Raw genomic sequence first — 14,964 nt, 5'->3', positions numbered from 1 at the left:
TTATGAGGTTTTGGAGGCATTTAAAGAGAACACTTGATGACCCTCTCACCACAACAGTCACACTCTTGTACAATCTCATTCCTTTAAATGTGCGGTTGACTCTGACTTTTTCAGTTAATGGAAGAAGAGTGATAGATGATCATCCCTGATTAGGTACTAAACACCTATGACTTCCATTTTTCTTTGGCAAAGGAAGCCGCCATGTGATAAACTGTCCTATAAAGAGATCAGCATATCACAATAATAGAAGGTGACCCATGGCAAGCAGCTAGAAAGGAACCAAAGTCCACAGATCAACAGCTTGTAAGAAATAGAAGCCAGCAAAACATGAGATTGAAAGCATATCCTTCCCTCTTTGATCCTTGTCTGTTCTTAGCCATGGGTATGTTAAATGCAGTCTCCCAAGTGATGGGGTGCCATGTGCCATACCCATATTGATAACCGGTTGGAATTATGAAATAAAGTTTTTCAAAGATACTACTTTTGGAGTTTATTTTATATACAACAATAAATAATACCAAGGAAAATACTATTTGTTTCTGACAAAAGGATAGTAACTTGAAAGATAAATCAACTTCCTGTGTCATCTTGCTGAATGGAAGCTCTTTTAACTATAGATAACAATGATGAAATTAGATATTGGCATTAACTTACATTTATTGAGGACTTGCTGGGTTTTCAAAGAAATAGACAAATAGATACATATATATGTAGATATACTGCATATATTAGATAATCTATAACTGCTGGTTAGTTTTGGATAGCTTAATATCATCTAGGATCATCGGGGAAGAGAAACTTCAGGTTGAAGAAGTGATTCCTTAAGATTGGCCTGCATGCAAGTCTTTGGGATCATTTTCTTGATTAATTTAGCTCTGAGCCCACTAGGAGCAGTGTAGCCTCTCTTCTGGGTTGTTAAAAAAAAAAAAAAAAAAAAAAAACCAAGTTCAGCAAGCCATGGAGAACAATCCAGTAGTTAGCATTTCTCTACTGTCTCAACCTCAGTTCCTGCCTCCAGGTTCTTCCTTTGAGCTCCTACTCTGACTCCTCTTCATCGTGAGTATAAACTGTAAGATGAAATAATGACTTTGCTCTTTCAGGTTGCCTTTGGACAATAACTTTAGGTTGTTATAGCAATTCTGGTAGGTATTAAAAACAATGAACTCAGCTAAGAAAGGATAAAAGACAGTGAATTATAGTCAATAGATGGCAGAGAGATTTTGAACTCAGGTTGTATGACTTGAACCCTTACTTAAGAGCATTGTACTGCATTGCTCCCAGAGTTCATATAGTATAAGGCAAAATGTGGTAGGTGTGGTAGAAGCTTAGTATTGGACACTTGGGAGGCATCTGGTCTATCTCTGGAATATGTTATGGAATTCAGTGTAGCCATTAAAAAACAGAGAGGGTTGGGGATGCAGTTTGGTGGTATAGTACTTGCCTAGCATGTGTAAGGCAAAATATGTGTCTATGTGTATAACAAATAGCAGAACCTGGGTGGAAATTGGGGGCCTAAGAAATATGGGAAAGCACTGCAGAGTCTATAGAGGGACAGGATGAAAACAAGTAAGAGATAGACTCAGAAGATAGTTTGGGCTTGGTTATACTTGTCTAAAAATGTATTTTCAGTTATAATTTTATTTAAAAAATTAGAATTCAAGTTATTGGGCTTCTCAACTGCTATTTGAAACAACTACATCTTAGTTTAACTGGTACAGTTGACACTTGTAAAGATAATATTCAGATGAGTTTGAAATACTCAGAGAATCTATTCATATCAATTATTTGAAAATAGGAAATTTAGTTTCTGTGTGGTGTAGAAGAAAAGTGTGAATGCACACAAGACATTTTGTGAGGCTAAACTTGTTAAAGATATAAGTGTGCTGGCTAGTTTTATGTCAACTTGACACAAGCTAAAGTCATGTGAAAGGAGGGAACCTAAGTTAAGAAAGTGCCTCCATAAGATGGGTCTGCCTGCAAGCCTGCTGAGCATTCTAATTAGTGATTTTCTTAGGGTTTTTATTGCTATGAAGAGATACCATGACCATGGTAACTCTTACAAAGAAAACTATTTAATTGGGGCTGACTTACAGTTTCAGAGGCTTAGCCCATTATCATCATGGTAGGAGGCAAGGCAGCATACATGGAGACATGGTGCCTGAAAGGTAGTTGAGAATTCTCCATCTTGATCTTCTGGCAACAGGAAGTGAATTGCTTCACTGGGCATAGCTTGAGGATACTTGCCTCCACAGTGACACACTTTCTCCAACAAGGCCACACAGACTCCAACAAGGCCACACCTTCTAATAGTGACAATTCCCTATGGCTGAGCATTCAAACACATGAGTCTATGGGGGCCATTCCTACGCAAACCACCACAGTGATTGATGGGAGAAATCCTAGCCCATTGTGGGTGGAGTCATCCCTGAGCTGATGGTCCTGGTTTTATAAGAAAGCAGACTGAGCAAGCCAGGAAGCAGCATTCCTCCATGTCCTCTGCTTCAGCTCCTGCCTCCAGATTCCTGCACTGCTTGAAGTTTCTGCCCCAATTTCCATTGATGTTGAGCTATGATGAGGAAACATTGACCAAATAAACTCTTTCTTCCTAAGTTGCTTTGATCATGGTGTTTTATCATCACATATAACCAATCACCTGTAACAACTCTAAGACATTCAGTTTGTGTTTAATTTCAGCAAAGTCTATATAATGCAGTAAATCCCAAACCTTAAGGTATTTTGTGTTTTATGAAAGAGGAGCACCAATATTTACACTCAAAACATTATATATTTCACTATGGTAAAACAATAAAGAAAAACAATTATGAGTGTGTTTTCTGATACCAGAGAGGGAGCTTTAAACATAGAACAAGAACTGCAGATCACAGAAACAGTGATTAAAATATTTGGCTCTTTTTTTTTTCTCCAAAGAATCATTTCAAATTTACTAGATGGAAATTTAGTTTTGTAAGATGTCTGTGCTTTTCAAATTTGTTTATGGTGTGAGCTTTCAATCTAGACAATTTATCATTACTTGGAGAAGAGTTGATTTTCTTTTAAGCTACATTGAGCTGCCTTCCCAGGGAATAGATGAATGCAGGGAAAAGTCTCCACAGCTTCATGTCTAGCCAAAAGAAGGGAGAGCTCACTGAACAAGGACAAAGGAAATGCAGTATTTTTCCTGTTGTCTCTAGTCTTGTTGTCTCTTTACTGTATCTCAAAATTCTGGTCTGTGTAGATGTAAGCCACTTTTGTAACCTTAAATGTAAGGATTGGACTTCTGCTTCACAACAGCACTAAACAGGCAATTGCAGATATGAAATCCATGAAGAGGCCTGACTGACTGTGATTTGACTTTGACAGTTCTGTGACCTTTGAAAGGTCTCTTAACTGTCAGGGGCCTTTGTTTCTTAATCTCTCATCTGTTTGACATGTCCTCTAAGATTCCTTTTTGTTTTAATGGATTAGGATTCTAAAGGCCATTTTTTTTTTTTTTTGTGGCTGCAGTTTCAACCCCAGTCTGTACTTAGACATGTAGGCCTCTTAGCTGTCTGCACTTATTATTTGAAGTCATGTTTTTCATGTCTGCAGGTTTTCCACAGTAACACAATTACAACTATAAGAGATGCTAATAAGTTCTTCATCCTTAGCTCAGCTCCAGTTTGGCTATTGTTGCTAGTTTGGGTCCAATAATTGAGAAGAGGATACTCCTTCCTCATCTCAGGCAGGTAGACTCTGTATTGCCCTAGAAGAATAAGTGTGAAGTAATTTCATCACAAAACATTCCTCTTTCTGCATGCGTCTATTTTTACTGTATATCTTAACTCCCATAACAAAAGAAGTCACTGAAGTAAAGTATATATACATACATATATGTGTGTATATTCATATACATATCTATGGCAATATTTCAACCTGACACCATTAACTTACAGCTTCAGCATCCAGTGCTTAGCTTTGTACCCACCCCTAGAGCCCCTAACTCAGGAAGACTAGAGACTCTCTTAATGGCAGGAAATTTTTTCAAAAGGAAGCCTCTGAAAGACAGCAAAAACCCTGGATGAGACATTCTCAGCAAGGCCTCGTCATCGTTATTTCAGAGCTTCAGGACTGCTGTTAAATCATTGTTCTCATATCCCTCCAAAACTGAGGTTCTGGTTTATTTTTTTGTATTTTGTTTCATTTTGAAAGAGAAAGAGCATAAAGTTGAACAGGTAGGAAGGTGGGGAGAATCTGGGAGGAGTGGGGGGAGGGGAGAAATATGATCAAAATACATTATATAAAAAATAAAAAAATGGGTGAGAAGAATAAAAAACTGTAAAGCTGAATTTCATCTTATTTCTGAAGTAGTCTAAAAGTATCCAGAAGTATGAACTAGACTTGAGTGTCTGGTAAATGTATGTTTCTCCTCATTTTGAAAAATGTAAGGACTAAGAATTGCCTCTCAGTATCTCCAGACGTTATGATTTGTATGTGAAATGCCTTGTGCATATGAAGAGTTGTTACCCAATTGTTGCTGTTTATGGAAGTTGAACCTTTGGATTATGGGGGTCCTGTTGGCAGAAGCAGGTCATTAAGGATGACCTTGAGGGCTGTATCTGTTTACCTCAGATACAGACTAGCTGCCTCTTTTTCCTGGCTGGCTGCCATGTGGTTTACCCCATAATCCTGCCAGTGCAGGCTAAGATGGGCCAATAGTGAGCTTTCTATTCCTGCCATGTTGACAGAAACTTCCCTGAAACTGTCAGGGGGGGGAAAAAAAAAGGGAAAGCTCCCTATCAAATTATTTGTGAGGTGTTTTGTTACAATGAGAAGAATAACACAATAGGTAACATAAATGGCCTAAAGGTCGAAGAAGATAATGCTGTAGATTTGTCAGAGCTGTGCTTCCGTGAAGGAGATGTGACCAATTTTACCCACCATGCAACTTGAAAGGAGAGCCCCTGGACAAAAGTTAGATAGTTTGGGGGTTTCAGTGTCTTCTATGAAAATGAAGAGTATGCGGTGAGTTATGGAGGCATCTCAGTAAGTAAATTCCCACACGTGCCTGGGGACCTGAGTTCAATCCCCAGAATTCGTGACAGACAGCTGTGTGCGCTGGTGTACGCCTCTCATCCCGGTGCCTAGGAGGCAGAGACAAGCAGATTCTTGGGGCTTACTGGGTAGCCAGTTTTGCTTGCTTAGCAAATTCCAGACCAGTGAGAGATGCAAGAAGGAAATCGAGGGAGGACACCCGAGGTTAGCCTCTGAGCTCCATAAATATGCATGCACAACTATGCACATGTATGAACCTTGTGGTGGTGTGGATGAGAGCGGCCTCCATAAGTTCATATGTTTGTATACTTGCTCACCACTTGGTGAAACTGTTTGCAAAGGATTAGGAGGTGGGCTCTTGTATGAGGAGATGTGTCCTGGAGGTGGGTTTTGAGGTTCGAAAGTCCAGACATTCCCAGTTACCTTTCTCTGCCTAGTGTCTCTGGATCAGATATGAACTTGTAGCTGTTGTGCCAGCCCCATGCCTGCCTGCTGCCATGCTCCTTGTCAAGATGGTCTTAGACTGTAACCTTGAACCCGTTGGAATCATGATCCCTCAAATTAAATGCTTTCTTTTGTAAGTTGCCTTGGTCAAGGGGTTTCGTTAGTATAATAAAGAAAGAGTAACTAAGACAAACAGGCACACTGTCTTAGTTAGGGTTTACTATTGCTGTGAAAAGACACTATGACCATGGTAACATTTAATTAATAAAGGAAACATTTAATTGAGGGTGGCTCTATCACAGCTTCAAAGGTTCAGTCCGTTATCATCATGGCCGGGAGCATGGCAGCGTGCAGGCAGGCGTGGTGCTGAAGCTGAGAGTGCTACATCTTGCAGGCAACAGGAAGACAACTGATTGTCACACTGAGGGAAGGTTGAGAAAAAGAGATCTTGAAGCATGCCCCCACAGTGACACCCTTCCTCCAACAAGGCCACACCTCCTAATAGTGCCACTCCCTTTGAGGACCATTTTCTGTCAAACTACCACACACACACACGTGCATTGACACAGAAAGTAGAAAATGAAACGTGGCTGGACATATTGGGAAGCTTTTCCTTCAAGCTTTAATGCTTTTTAGGAGTAAGCTATCAGATGTCTATTGAGGGTTTGGATTGATTAGACACTATGGTGTACGTCAAAGAATAATGCCGTTTTCTAGACTGACTTTATACAAAGTGCTAGAGGTATCTATAGGCTTATAATACTTAGAGTTCCATAACTTCTTAGTTGAAGATTAGTCTTATGTGAAGATTTAATCATTTCTAAGTTTTTGAGTAGAAAAATTATAAAAATCTATGGTTTATCTACTTATAAATCCTACTATATTAAAACCATCAATTTATTGAAAACACCGTAACTAAACTGCTTTAATTCGATGAAAATGAGAGGAGTTTTGAGTTTGTTTGTTTGTTCTGCCCCTAACTACACTGTACCATGTTAGTCACTTGGAGAGGATCCAAACAGAATGAGAAGGTGCTTGTCCTCAGCTCACACAATGAGCGAAAGAAAATGCGAAGAAGAAATAAATAAAGTAAAATAAATGAAAACAAGAGCAAAACAAACAAACAAACACAAGTGTCCAGCACATTTTGGAAAATCAGGGTTACTCTAGAAGAGACCCAATAGTGCAGTGATTTGGGGAATGCTTTCTTAAGACTGTCTTCCTTAAAAAAGGTAGAAATAGTTGTTTCCCACTCACAAAGCCCTCTTTAGAGATAAATTTTGCAGTGCTACTTTTCATTGTGGAAGCTGGACTGTTGCATCTTACATTCAAAACTCATAGGTGATTTGGTGTATAGGGTAGCTTCATAGCTATTCAGAGAAATAAGCAAGGGCTTTATTACTATAGACATTATTACTTCCCAGTTCTACTCAAGTTCAAGCTATATTCTCTGTTGCATTGAAATTTCTAATTATACCAATATAAAGTGTGATTTGTATTTGAATGTCCAAACATAATCTCTAAGATGCATCAGGGCAAGTCTGTTTCAGCTCGCTTTGTTATGAATTATTTTTTATATTATTTATAGATTAGCAAATAAAAAAGGGATTACACTTTTATAACTTTCTCTTGTTCCCCAAGTATTTGTAAGTCAAGCACAAAGCAGCAATAAGGCTTATCTACAGGTGGGCCAGTTACCAGAAGTACTGTCTGGAAATGTTTAGCTGTCGCAGCTAAAAATAATCAGAAAATTAACATTTTATCAAAATCATGATGAAGTCCTACTTATCAAAACCTTTACCTCTGTCTGGACCCGAGCTAGTGGGAGCTCATGGACTCTGGAGTAACAGCTGGGGAACCTGCAGGAGAACTAGGCCCTCTGAATGTGGGCGACAGTTATGTAGCTTGGTCTGTTTGTGGAGCCTCTGGCAGTGGGACCAGGATTTATCCCTGATGCATGAACTGACATTTTGGAGCCTGTTGCCTATGGAGGGATACTTTTACTCAGTCTTGAAGTGTGTGTGGGGGCTTGGGCCCCCTTCAACTTGATATGCCAGACTTTGTTGATTCTCATAGGAGGCCTTACCATCTCTGAGGAGTGGACAGGATGGGATAGGGGGAAAGGTGGGGAGGCGGAAGCAGGAGAAAGGGAGGGAGAACTGTGATTGGTATGTAAAATGAAAAAAAAAAAACCTTTACCCCATCAATCCCTACTTGAATAGTAATTGTTGAATGTAAATATTCCTATTATTATTTATAATTAAAAAATACTTATATATAATAGAATAGTACCAGTAACTCAGAGCTAATTAAAATTATACTATTTCTCTTGTGAAATCACAGTGTTGTATATATTTTATAGTACTAAATATGATATCAATATGCCAGGGACTATTATTGGTATTCTATATTCATCATTACATTGAATTTTAACAACACACCTATGGAAAAATAGTTATTACCTGAATTCTCTTTTCCACATGAAGAAACTCATGCACATATTGATTAAGTAAATTATCCCGATCATGAAGTTAAAAAGGTCACAAATTATTTCCAGCACCCTGAATTTGATATTTATCTTCTCCTTAACTAAGCTATGTGCCCTCTCAAAAAACAGCCTGTGCCATTGTTTCGCCATTTTTGGAGAGGTGGGTCCACAGTCTTAAAATTTTAGATCTGCTGCCTGTGTCTGTATCCCCTTTTAATATTCAGCATTAACGTAATGAGATATTTATGTTTATGTCCACCTATTTGTGTTTCTCTCATCTTTGGTCACAGAATTTTCTTTTGTGGTGAATAATGGTTAAAGCAGAGATTAACAGCTGGCCTCAGTTGTTAGTAATCATGAATGCCCAGTTGTGATTGATTTATGTAGATCAACTTTCTCAATTTAAGGTTTAGAGAACATCATGGAAGATGGATAGGAAGAATTAAGAGATGGAATAAGAGGCGCGCGCGCGTGTGTGTGTGTGTGTGTGTGTGTGTGTGTGTGTGTGTGTGTGTGTGATACTGCCTTCTGGACATGACATATCTGTCTCACTCATAAACCTTCAGCACCACAGCTTATGTTCCTGAAAGCTGCACAGTATCGAGCCAGTCAGAATTTCAACATGAATGAGGAAGAAGCTATTGGCTGTTGGTGGTTTACTGCCCTATTGCAGCATGTACCTGGGAGAGCAGGATCTAAAAATGAGTGAACTAAAGTCTCATACACTAGCCAACTTTATTCGGAGCATCAGGCGATTCATACAGAGTTGGTTAAGAAGAAGGAGTTCAATCACAAGGGCAAGTAAGCCACATGTGGCAAAACAAGTTTTTCCATAGAGGCACCTGAGTAACACCAGCTGAAGTCAACTCACTCCTATCCACTACACCTGGGAGGAACATGAAAACACATTCCAATAACAATTCTTAGTTTTTTGAAGAAACTGAAGTCACAAGAGTCTTGTTGTTTTCTTTGAATTTCTTGACTCTTGTCTTGTTTTCCTGAAGTTTTCTCACAAGCACTTAGAATTCCTCTCATAAGACTTCGCTCTTGGACTGTGCTCTGACAGTTGATGATCACTGAGAGTGAGAGAGTCATTCTCTTTTGAAGACATGGGCTGGTAGGTTGCACATGCCTTAGTGAATGGCCCTACATCTGTGCATATTGGAAATATGAATTGAATTTGAACTTATTAATTACAGAAAAGGTAGAGGACTTGAAGCTGCAAGGGAGGAGAGGTGGGATCACTGGCAGGAATGGAGGAAGGTAATGGTAGAAGGATATGACCTAAATATATATTATAAATTTTTAAAACTTTCCAAGAATAAAATACCCATTTTAAAAATGCAGGAATGAGATGAGATGTCAAGTAGTTAGGCCAATTTTGATATACATGGCATAGCCTGTTTGGATTACTAAGGTATGGACATAACATATTTGCCTTGTTCTTAATTTGAGGATCTGAACTCCTACACACAACATTCACGAGCATCATGAACACTGAATGGCAAATAGGGGACAGGAGAGGTTGGCATGCATTTTGTATGTCTGCCCATGATTATGTTGTGTGGTCCATTGTTTTTATTGGATTTCACTAATGTATCCAAATAGGAAAATATTGAAAATACAAGATGATTTTCACAATTTTTTTGAATATAAGATTGAATGCCTAGGTCCGGTGCCTCTGAATAAGACACTCTTTGGGATCATTAGATGATTTGGAAGTGAGGCACCCTGAAGTCACTCCTTTAGTCATCTTCAAACATTGTTCCAAAGTGCCAGGGATTGGTCATGAGGGTTTAGAAATAGTTGATGGTGACTAGAAATGGCCAAGATGCCTCGACTGTTCACAGAGACAAGCCAAGAGCCCAGGACCACCTTGTCTTTTGTGTGACAAACGACTTTAAAGTAGCTTTACCATCTTGGATGTGAGTTCTAGGCAACAACTTTGCTAAGAACCCATAGATACCATTGGTCTCATGAGGCCCTGGCCAGTCCACACCTTCCACAGTATTACAGTATTTCTTCAGGAAAGCCAGGATTTCTATGGAATTGTTTGTTTCTGCTGGATAAACTGCTGGTGCTGGTTTGGCAGTATTTGATAAACACATTTGCTCAGAAATTAATCAATGAATATACTATCTACCTTAGGAAGTATGCAATATTTTTTCAAGTCATATTTCACACTATGTTACCACATTTGAGTTCACAACTCCATGATACAGGGAAGAAATACTTTCATATTTTATACAACAGAAAGTTTAGGAAGGATACCACTTACTGTTATCTGGTAATTGATATCCTCTGCATGTGTGCTCCTTTATATTTTTACTAGCCATATGTAGCTTAAAGTGTGGCCAAGTGACTGAACAGCTGAAATTTTAAATGATTGACTTTTATTTTTCTTTATTTTTTATTTTATGGACTCTCTCTCTCTCTCTCTCTCTCTCTCTCTCTCTCTCTCTCTCTCTCTCTCTCTCTCTCTGTGTGTGTGTGTGTATGTGTGTAATATCTTTGAGACCACATGTATGTACCCATACATGTAGAGGCCAGAGAACAACTTTTAGGTGTTAGTATCTTTTAGAGTAAGATCTAGAAATTGAGCTCAGATCATCATCAGGGTGCTTTTACCTGTTCCAGATTACTTTTTGGCATAGAGTTCCTATGATTTGTGGCTCTCCCCATGGGCTGCTTGGATCCATCCACTTGTCTTCCCCTATATTGGGGTTAAAGGCACATGAGTGCCAGAAAAATGAGCTCGGGTCCTCTTGCTATCACATTAAGCACACTTACCTATTCTCTCCAGACCAGTGATTAACTTTCAAATTTAAGTAGCCATATATGGCTTCTTAGTTAGGGTTTCTATTACTTTGAATAGACACCATGAAGGAAAACATTTAATTGGGGCTGGCTTACAGTTTTAGAGGTTCAGTCCATTATCATCATGGCTGGAAACATGGTGGTGTACAGGCAGACATGGTGCTGGCAAAGGAGCTGTGAGTTCTACATCTTTTTTTTTTTTTTTTTTTGTTTTTTCGAGACAGGGTTTCTCTGTGTAGCTTTGCGCCTTTTCCTGGAACTCACTCGGTAGTCCAGGCTGGCCTTGAACTCACAGAGATCCGCCTGGCTCTGCCTCCCGAGTGCTGGGATTAAAGGCGTGCGCCACCACCGCCCGGCTGAGTTCTACATCTTAATCCACATGCAACAGGAAAAAAACTGTCCCTACACTGAACATAGCTTGAGCATAGGAGACCTCAAAGCCTACTCCCACAATGACATACTTCCTCCAACAAGGCCACACCTACTCCAAGAAAGCCATACCTCCTAATAGTGCCACTCTCTATGAGCTTATTACATTCAAGCTACCACACATGGTTAGTGGCAGTAGTACCAAACAATGTGTTTTGAGGGCACACATGTGATTGTACTTCTGAACATATTTCCTCACCAGCTTGCCTGAATGAGAGACTGATTTAGAACTCTGTGACCAAGCTCCTAGCTAGACACTTTTGCCATCTGCCTGCCTGCTGCCTCTAGGAAGATTGACAAAGCCAGGTTCTTAAGTAATCCCACAGTGATAACTTACTTCACTGGCTAATACCTTTGTTCTCTTGGATTTGTATTCCAATAACTCAAAAGATCATTTGGATACTTATTTTCTGTGACTCTATGTTATAGGAGTAGGTTAAAACCCATCTTGTGATCCTGGCTTTCTTTATTCTGTGAAGGCCTATTTAACCCTTTATCTGTTTGGAGACAATGCCTACTCTGAGAAATCCTGTCTAATATCATTGGTCACTCTATCACTACACAATGAAGATAAATAAATCTTGGGGATAATATGATCACTTCTGAATCCTGCTATGACTCATATGAATGTCATTATGTTCTTTCAGATGATCTCTTTATTTGTTCATATATTTTTGTGAGACATAAGAACAAGGGGCAGAAGCTTAGTTTCCAGACTGCCTTTACAAACTGTATTGTCTCCAATCAGACTTCTATAAGCTAGATTCAAAGCTTACCATGATCTTTGGTGTTCCTTGTAATGTTTACCATCTACCACTCAGATATTAATCAAATACTAGAAGGGTAGGTATTTACATTCTTATAAAAACCAAAACCACCTCATAGTCACTGTATAATTTACTCAAGATTCCATTTTTTTTCCATCCAAATCACTAGTATCAATTTAACTATCACTAGTTGCTCCAGTCTTCTCCTACTGCCAGTTACCAAGCAATCAGCTAAAATGATGTGTTAGGAGCAAGTCAGGCAAAGCTTGCAAACAGTATTATTATTATTATCATTATTATTTTACTTTCTTAAACCCTTGAGGCCTGTGTATCTCTAAGTCTTTCTTATCTCCTCTACTTCCTCTTATACCAAGCCTGCTTTATTCTCAAAAGCATCATAAGAACTTCTTGACGGGCCTTTCTATACCCATTCCTATTTACTGCAATCCACTGGACACAGCCACCTGACATAGTTTTAAAAAGTAATTATGACAATATCATTTCCCTGACAACCCTTTCTATGCTTTCTCATTCTTAGATTAAATACAAAAAATCCTGCAAGTATTGAAATATCTTTCTTATGCCTTTGCTTCCTTCAATATCAGATATATCCCCTTTCTTTCATCTTTTTTTCCCAAGCACAAAGCCTTTTTACATTCGTATATATAATATTTTAGTAGCACCCAGGGTTAGTAACAAAGAAAGCCATTACCTCAGACAAACAAGAAAAATGTGAGCACAATATTTTGAGTTGTTACAAAAGCCTAATGCTACGGTTAACATTGACTTGTGGAAGGCCTTACTACAGGGAAAATACCAAAAGGGCTTCTCTTTCTCACCAAGAATTGTCACTGTTCCTACTCTTTCTAACTAGGACTCGCCTTCCTTATCATTCTGGTGAATCCTGCTCCTTCCAAATAGAGGTCAAATTTCTTCATCCTTCAAGTGATTCATGTCTTCCTGTTACCTGGGGACAGGAATATATGGAATCCTGACTGACATCCAATTCACCATGAGTACACTTGTTCAAGAACACATCCGATGGCCAGTTAGTTAGTGTTTGATGTATAAATTAGAAATGTTCTACTCCTAGGGAACTTGTTAAATTTCCATCATGGGGTCTTGGAACAATGCTGTAACAGTGGGGGAGGACCAGTGGAATTCCCTGAAATTTACCCTCTTTAAGTCCCAGTACAGGTAGTAAATTGGAATAGTATTTCACTCCATGGAGATGACAGACTTCAGTGCCAATATTAAGGACATGATGTGGAAGGTGAGGTGTGTTGTGTGGGCCCACAGAGGTTTCCTAGTGAGATCTGAGCTTATTTTACCCAGCAGGGCTGCCTTAGGGGATAGTTTGACCACAGTGCATGGTGACCAGGTGTTTCAAAGGGTCTGCAATTGGCTCTGCTGGGGGGAGGTCTTTTGCTCCACCCCTTGGCATTCCTATAAAAAGCCCCTTTGAAGAGACAGAAGGGGCTGGTAGATATTGATCCAGGTCCTCCTGAAGCTATCCTGTGTTTCTGTCTGTCTTCTCCACATTATCTAAATATTTCTTATCCCTCTCTCCTCAAGAGTACTCTGGGAAAAAGTGGGAGTTGGCCTCCCACAGCACGTGCCAAACTAAAAAGCGTTTAAATTCTGATTGGCTTAATTTGACAGCAGCTCTGTCTTTAAATATTTTAAGACAGACTTCTGCCTGTAGACTTGATTGCTGCTAACTTAGATGGACAGTCTTCAATGAGAGAGCCACTCTACATGGTGAGATGTCTCTCACCAAGCCATTTTGATGACTGGGAAGTTTTTACATCACTTTGTTATAGAAAATACACTAACATGTTGATCCTTATTTGGTGTTCTTGTTTAATCAGCTTTGTGCTATAGAATTCTCTAGCCCCTGTGACTTTTTATCATCTTACTTTCAGGAGACCATTTTGTCTAGGTTCAAAATATCAGCGTCCTGTCAGGTGAACATTTGCACTTTTGAGATTGAAAGTCTATTTTTTGTCTCATACATTTTCAACATTACATAAATACAAGTGAAATCTAGGCCAGTGTCAAACTTCCATGTACTTGTTTTGCTAAACCCTGACAGGAACACATTCTCATTTTCCCACATTTGCTATGACATATAGAAAAGAAGAAAAGGATGGCAACTGGGAACTCCCCAGCATGTAAGTATCATCTCCATCATCACCACAAACAAAACTAAATGATGTCAGTAGCCAAGACACTACAGAATCATTCTTCCTTAAAAAGTGGGAGAGGTGGACTTTTTATACCTCTTTTAATACTGTGCACACATCTTACTCTTTAGTTTAGTCAAATTAAAGACCATTTAAAAGCTTGATTACCTTTCACCTCCCTCAGCATCAAGATGAACACCAAGTAGTTTTACCATCTTGTGTTATTATTTTAATTTGTAATATTTTTATTCCTATCAAATCAATTGCCAGCTCAAACTGGAAATTAGAAGCCAGAATTATAGGTCTCTTCCTCCTCCTGCTCCTCCTCCTCTTTCTTCTTCTTCTACCTCTTCCTCCTTCTCCTTCTCTTCTTCTTTTTTTTCTTTGATAGTTGTAAGAAGAATATAGTTAAAGGGTCTTTTGAGTGTTTTACCTATTCTAATGTAACTAGATGATTCAGTGAATGTTCTCAGCAGCAAATCACATATAAAGTATCATCTCTGCAATTCCAGAGCCTCTTGACTCCTAGGTTCTACAAAAGTCTGCCTTACCAAACATCAGCCATTCACATTTATATGTGTATATAATCACAATAGTAAATATATTACACACATACACACACACACACACACACACACACATACACACACACACACACACACACACACACACACACACACACACACACATACACAGTATTTCCCAGATGTCTGAAGCACTAGATAATTTCTTTTATGTTTTAGAGATTTAGGAGGGAAGTTACAGGTCACTTACTATGTTTTAAAGTTGAGGAAAAGAAGAG

The sequence above is a fragment of the Peromyscus californicus genome, unplaced genomic scaffold, assembly GCF_007827085.1.
Source record: "Peromyscus californicus insignis strain IS unplaced genomic scaffold, ASM782708v3 Scaffold_5__1_contigs__length_169319896, whole genome shotgun sequence".
NCBI classification, from domain to species: domain Eukaryota; kingdom Metazoa; phylum Chordata; class Mammalia; order Rodentia; family Cricetidae; genus Peromyscus; species Peromyscus californicus.
The sequence above is the reverse complement of the archived record's forward strand: the minus strand, read 5'-3'. Positions refer to the sequence as shown.